This window comes from Tigriopus californicus, chromosome 3 (genome assembly GCF_007210705.1).
Source record: "Tigriopus californicus strain San Diego chromosome 3, Tcal_SD_v2.1, whole genome shotgun sequence".
Classification (NCBI taxonomy): Eukaryota; Metazoa; Arthropoda; class Copepoda; order Harpacticoida; family Harpacticidae; genus Tigriopus; species Tigriopus californicus.
This window is the reverse complement of record NC_081442.1, coordinates 6,885,479-6,893,355: the sequence shown is the minus strand read 5'-3', so window position 1 is coordinate 6,893,355 and position 7,877 is coordinate 6,885,479.

The following is a 7,877-nucleotide window of genomic DNA, read 5'->3' as shown; positions in this document are numbered from 1 at the left end:
GATTCCGGTAATACTCTGAAAGCAGCATGAAATCCGTTTTGATGCAACAATCTCGCAATATTGTTTTCATTCCAACCAAGTTTCAAAACACAGGTAAGTAATCATGACAAAAGTAACGGACCAATAAACCTCTGCCTCAAAAGGAAAGTCCATTGGATTAGAATTTCTGTNAAGTTTCAAAACACAGGTAAGTAATCATGACAAAAGTAACGGACCAATAAACCTCTGCCTCAAAAGGAAAGTCCATTGGATTAGAATTTCTGTGAGTGATGTCAATCAAGACAAAAGATTTATTTTTAAACCTATCAAGTCTCAAAGTCCAGGTCAATCATTCAAAGGATGACGAAACTAACCCTTCAAGAACATCCATAACGAAATGAAATGTTAATGCAAAAAATAATTCAGTAAGCAAACCGAAATCCAATTTGAATGCTACAGAAGGCTACAGAAACATCCATTAACAAATTAAAATGCAGATGCCGAAACACTCTGTAACCAAAACAAAATCCACTTTACTATAAAAATCCCACAATTGTATTTTCATTCCAAATCAGTTATTCGACAATTCAGCCGTATAACTGTCAAACCGGAAATTCTACTCCGCTGAATGGAAAATCTCACAAGAAAATACGAACAGAGACTGTTTTCTGTTTTCAATTTTGTCTTCATCCCAACCGAGTCTAAAAACACAGTCAAATCAATGTTCGCATGACAAAAGTAACGATGCTTAAAACCTCTGTCGCCCAATTTAAAATCCACTGCTAAAACTAACACAAGTGAGAACTTTGTAATTGCTCGCAAATCTCAGCAATCATACAAGTTCTTGTGAGCACAAGTTGTTTTGGTAAATCATTGAAAGAACGACGAATGTAACACTACAACAGCATCCATAACCAAATTGAATGTTGATTCCGGTAATACTCTGAAAGCAGCATGAAATTCAATTTGATGCAACAATCTCACAATATTGTGTCATTCCAACCAATTTTCAAAACAAAGGCAAACCGATGTGAAAATTGATTCATTCAGTCAAATCCATGTTCGCATGACAAAAGTATCGAAGAAGAATTGCATTCGCAAAGACGCGTAAGCGCGTCTAAGCATTTAGAAAAACAAACGAATCAAATATTGTTGTTAATTAATGAAGTTTCAAAACACAGGTAAGTAATCATGACAAAAGTAACGGACCAATAAACCTCTGCCTCAAAAGGAAAGTCCATTGGATTAGAATTTCTGTGAGTGATGTCAATCATGACAAAAGATTTATTTTTAAACCTATCAAGTCTCAAAGTCCAGGTAAATCATTAAAAGGATGACGAAAGTAACCCTTCAAAAACATCCATAACGAAATAAAATGATAATGCAAAAAAATTCAGTAAGCAAACCGAAATCCAATTTGAATGCTACAGAAGGCTACAGAAACATCCATTAACAAATTAAAATGCTGATGCCGAAACACTCCGTAACCAAAACAAAATCCACTTTACTATAAAAGTCCCACAATTCTGTTTTCATTCCAAATCTTAGTTATTCGACAATTCAGCCGTATCACTGTCATAACAGCAAATTCTACTCCGCTGAATGGAAAATCTCACAAGAAAATACGAACAGAGACTTTCCATTCATGACCAAAGAATTGAATGGCGATGACGAAAGTAACCCTTCAAAAACATTCAAAACAAAATAAAATATTGATGCCAAAACAATTGAAGTTCTGTTTTCAATTCTGTTTTCATCCCAACCGAGTCTAAAAACACAGTCAAATCAATGTTGGCATGACGATCCTGAAAATTCTCTGTCGCCAACTTAATATCCACTGTCAAAACTAACACAACTGAGGATTTGTGAGCACATTTGTCTTCTTTATCATGACGAAAGTTATGCTACATTGGATTGGAGTTATTGTAAATGAGAATTGATATTTTTTCATCATGAAAATTCCATCATGACAATTCAGCCATATCACTCTTTCAGAACAGCAAATTCTACGCTGCTGAATGGAAAAGATCACAAGAGGGTGATTCCAACCAAACTCTAAAATACAAGCAAATCAAAATACGAACAGAGCCTTTCCATTGATGACCAAAGAATTGGAGCCGAAATACGCTACAAGAGCAATGATTGAAAGGATGACGAAAGTAATCCTTCAAAAACATCCATAAAAAAAAAGAAATGTTAATGCTGAAACAATTGAAATTGTGTTTTCAATTCTTTTTTCATTCCAACCGAGTCTAAAAACACAGTCAAATCAATGTTGGCATGACGATCCTAAAAAACCTCTGTCGCAAACTGAATGAATATCCACTGTCAAAACTAACACAACTGAGAACTTGTGAGCAAAATTGTCTTCTTTATCATGACTAAAATTAAGCTACTTTGGATTGAAGTTATTGTAAGTGAGAATTGATATTTTTCCATCATGAAAATTCAATCATGACAATTCAGAGTAACACTCTGTCATAACAGCAAATTCTTTTCTGCTGAATGGAAAACCTCACAAGAAGGTCATTCCAACCAAACTCTAAAATACAAGAAAATCAAAATACGAACAATGACTTTCTATTCTTGACCAAAGAATTGGAGCTGAAAAACGCTACAAGCGCAATGATGTGCGCATTGATTAAAGTACTCTTTTAGTTGTTATATACAAGTCTCAAAGCCCAGGTTAATCATTGAAAGGATGACGAAAGTAATTCTTCAAAAACATTCAAAGCAAAATAAAATATTGATGCCAAAACAATTGAAATTCTGGTTTCAATTCTGTTTTCATTCCAACCGAGTCTATAAACACAAGTCATAGACTAAAGTCCTGATTCTAAAGTCAAATCAATGTTGGCATGACAAAAATAACGATACAACGATGCTGATAAACCTCTCTCAAAACTAACACAACTGAGAACTTGTGAGCACAATTGTCTTCTTCATCATGACGAAAGTTACGCTACTTTGGATTGAAGTTCTTGTAAGTGAGAATTGATATTTTTTCATCATGAAAATTCAATCATGACAAATCAGCCGTAACACTCTGTCATAACAGCAAATTCTACTCCGCTGAATGGAGAATCTCACAAGAAAATACGAACAGAGACTGACCAAAGAATTGAAGACGAAATACGCTACAAGCACAATGCGTTGCTCGTTGATAATTTTTTTTTCCCATCAAGTCTCAAAGCCCAAGTCGATCATAGAAAGGATGACGAAAGTAACCCTTCAAAAACATTCAAAACAAAAAAAGATATTGATGCAAAAACAATTGAAATTCTGTTTTCAATTCTGTTTTCATTCCAACCTAGTCTATAAACACAGTCAAATTAATGTTGGCATGACGATACTGAAAAACCCCTGTATTCAAAACAAAATAAAATATTGATGCCAAAACAATTGAAATTCTGTTTTCATTTCTGTTATCATTCCAACTGAGTCTAAAAACACAATCAAATTAATGTTGGCATGACAAAAATAACGATAACGATGCTTAAATCCTCTGTCGCAAAATTGATATCCACTGTCAAAACTAACACAACTGAGAACTTGTGAGCACAATTTTCTTCTTTATCATGACGAAAGTTACGATACATTGGATTGAAGTTATTGTAAGTGTGTATTGATATTTTTCTATCTAAAAATTCAATCATGACAATTCAGCAGTAACACTGTCATAACAGCAAAATATTCTTCGGTGGATGGAAAACCTCACAAGAAGGTCATTTCAACCAAACTCTAAAATACAAGCAAATCAAAATACGAACAATGACTTTCTATTCATGACCAAAGAATTGGAGCTGAAATAAGCTGCTCGTTGATATTTTTTTTTATTCCCATCAAGTCTCAAAGCCCAAGTTAATCATTGAAACGATGAGAAAGTAACCCTTGAAAAATATTCAAAACAAAATAATATATTGCTGCCAAAACAATTGAAATTCTGTTTTCAATTCTGTTTTCATTCCAACCGAGTCTAAAAACACAGTCAAATCAATGTTGGCATGACAAAAATAACGATAACGATGCTTAAAACCTCTCTCAAAACTAACACAACTTAGATTTTGTGAGCACAATTGTCTTCTTCATCATGACGAAAGTTACGCTACTTTGGATTGAAGTTCTTGTAAGTGAGAATGGATGTTTTTCCATCATGAAAATTCAATCATGACAATTCAGCTGGAACACTGTCATAACAGCAAATTCTACTCCGTTGAATGGAAAATCTCACAAGAAAATATGAACAGAGACTTTTTCCATTCATGACCAAAGAGTTGGAGCCGATATACGCTATAATATACAATGCGTGTGCTGTCCCATCATTCGTGAGGAGTTTTTATTGATTTGTGATTATTGAAAGTAGTGATCTATTCCACTATGTTTGATAGAAATAGAGAGTGACCCCGAATTGCATGTAGGCACGGCTGTCTTGAGGTAAGCCCAGTAAGTAGTATACAACTGAAGTCGAGCTGTGCTCTTGGGGAGTAGAGATAACCGTCCGCCAATTCGTCTCTATTGTCAAATATTGTAGGGATTGCCTTATTAGGGTAACAACCGGATGCCTTAAGATAGGTCTAAGAAATTGAAGCCCATGTACTAGGTGCCCTCCATCTTTGAGAGCCATCAAGGTATTTATTTTTACCTAGTGCTTGGGTCAAAATTATCTATGTAAATCCCGTCCAGTGTGGGAATCAATGTCTGGACGGAACAAGAAGTGCGACTCCACTGACCCAGATCATGGCAGAGTTGTCTGAACGGAGAGTGCGCCCTGCATCTCCTCTCAGTCCACGTCTGTGGACTTGTTCGGCCCTTTCAATATTCGAGTGTCCCGAAACAAATTGGAGAAAAGATGGCTGGCACTGTTCGATTGCTTTTGCATTCGAGCCATGCACCTTGAGGTGTGCCCAAGCTTGTCAACAGCCGATTTTCTCAATGTGTTCAGTTGTTTTGTCAACGTGAGAGGCCAACCTCAATGCATGTATTCTGACCAAGGAACGAACTTCGTTGGTGCTGAAAAGGCACTGAGGGCACGCCTTGAAGAGATCCACTCTGAAGCAAGGGGAGAGTTGGTTCAGAGGGGTTTGGAGTGGCACCTCCAACCGTCGTTGTATCATGGAGGCCTACACGAGAGCCTTGTCAAGTCAGCTAAGAGGGCTCTCCAGGTTGTACTACACGACAAGGGACTAAGGCAAAATCTCACCGAGCAAAAGTTCCGCGTCGTGATCTCGGAAGACAGTAGCTCGTGCTTGGATAAGAACCCGAGACGAGCAAAAAAAGACATACCTAAGAAAAGCCCCGAAAACCAGAGATTGATTGAGTTCCGATCCCGAACAAACTGACGGACATGTCTTCCACATTCTGCTAGTTTGTGCAGAAAAAACCGCATTTAACTTATTTAATATCATTACCAAATTGACCTGCCTTTCAAAAATAAATAAAACAACCACACCAACAAGAACAATGACCACCAGCGAGTGATTGCGATCTTTGTTGAAAGTCTGGAACGGGAAGCTCAAGTTGAAGCAGAAAAACAAGACTAGAAGGAAAAAAAATAGTCCACGCTAGAGCCACTATAATAGAAGAGTACGCGCATGAGATTTTTGGTCCCAAAACGTCGTTTCCATTGTACTGTGGTTCTTCGGTTCACCCCCAAGGCGGCTTTTCCTGTGTTATGTATTTACTTCATTGTTGTAAAACGTAGCAAGAAAATGAATTGTGTGCATTTAAAAAAAAAATCTATAATCTTTAAGGCCTTTAAAATGACAAATTAGTCGGGCCGGAAGGTTGACAATCTCTGATAACGCAACCCTGCTTCCGGCTGTGTTAACAGGGATGCCAAAATGTGCGCCTACAATATTTGTCATAGCAAATGTCAAGACTTAGTTTCTAATTCTAGGATGGAGTAAGAAACTCATTTTTTCAACGAAATATTTTTGTGTGCGTGTTGTTGAGTTAATGGGATGATGCTAGCTTCATCGCCTTTTTCTGAGATGAGTTGGGCCATATTTGAAGTTCACTTTGGCAGTCCTGAAGGCAAGTCAAAGGTTTCTACTTTCAATGCACATGAGCCGGAAACGGCGATACTGAAGGGTGACTGTATATAGTTTTGTAAACTGTTTATAATGATGATGGTGAAAGATTTTAGGTACAAGTGGAGCCTATTTTCATTACATTTGTGTTATCATTTTTAGGGTTACTTGTCTACATTTATTCATCAAACGGATGTTTCGAGTATTGATTCAAACGTGTAGTCAAACTCGACCTGATTTAACCTAATGTTACCTCCCTGGTCTGACGCATAATGCAGGGATGTATGCCTGAAGGCGCGTTGGAATTTAGTAAAGAAGTTTGTGTCCGCCCATTCAGGAATGCCAAGTTCGTATCGGTGCATGTTTTTGAATGCCAACATTCTTGTTATTTCATGTTTTCAACAACACTTTCAATTTTTACTCCACTATCGATTCCATTAAACTTGACATTTTTAAACGAAGGAAATGAATATGAATGAAATTCCACTTACCTCTACCTTAAGTTGAAGTTTGGCAAATGGTAGTTTAACAAAATGTACGCATCACTTTTGCCAATCCAGGGTAAGGTTGCATCAATTGTGAATCTGAACCTTCCGAATCATCTAAATTATTATATTTTACGGTCGTAGAGACTATAAAATTTAAAAAAATATTGCACCCGATTTATTTTCTTGCTACGTTTTACAACAATGAAGTAAATACATAACACAGGAAAAGCCGCCTTGGGGGTGAACTGAAGAACCACAGTACAATGGAAACGACGTTTTGGGACCAAAAATCTCATGCGCGTACTCTTCTATTATAGTGGCTCTAGTCCACGCGAACAAACTTGGTCACTTTGTGCCTGGATGGGAACCATCTTGAAAATCTAAGAGAAGAAGATGCCGATTGCCGCTTGCCTATCATGGCACCTCTACAGGCAGAAGCCAACCCTACCGAAGTCGATCACGAGATCTCCGGAGAAGGTGCAAGAAAACCTCAGGAAACACAAAGCCAGTCGCAAGCTACATAAAGTGAGGGCTACAAGTCTGCGAAAATCCACCAAGAACCTGATGCTCAATAAGGGCAGCAGAACCCTCATCAAGAGCAACCCCGAGAAAACTCGGAACTTCTCAGATAATTCATGATTAAATCCTGGAGGTCGTTTTGGAATTGGATGAACCCAAAGAGGGAGAGGAGGCCGAGGATTGGCTCCAAAGAGTACTTGCCGAGAATCATGAGTTGCAAGACCTGGTGGATGATCATTTCATGAGTAGAGCGGACGAGACCCTGAGGTTGGAGGTACAAATGGTACAGCGGGAGCTTCTTATTTCACAACTGTTGGTTGCAACCCGCATTAGACACTATGACCCTTTCCGTCAATGAGGCGTTGGTCAAGGTTCTACACTCATGCTCCACGCAAGAGGCAATGGATCTACCTGAGGAGATGAAGCAAATCAAGGCCAATTATCAGAGATGTCTGAAGCGGGTGGGACCAGCCTTGAACCACTTCCCAGAAGAGATGGATTCAGGAATACAGGAGACCCAGAGCATACACTGGCAAAGAATTTCGCCATGGTTCAGGAGTACTTGATGAATTAACTAGAAAGGTAGGCAGAGGATTAGATTGACCTCGCCATTGAGAAAGAAAACCCAACGCCGTTGAATACAGTGGTGAGAGATTCGAGCCCACAGTCAAGAGCAAGCTTCCGGCTTTTGACGGAGAGCCGGTGGATTGGCCCGAGTTTTTGGACATGTTCGAGTCTCTGATGCATACGGACGTGCTCAAACCCGCTGAGAAATTGGCCCACCTTAAAGCTGCCCTTGGAAGCAATGCCCGCTGCTTATTCTGCGAGCTCGTTACTGTTGTCAAGAGGAGTTACAGAACTG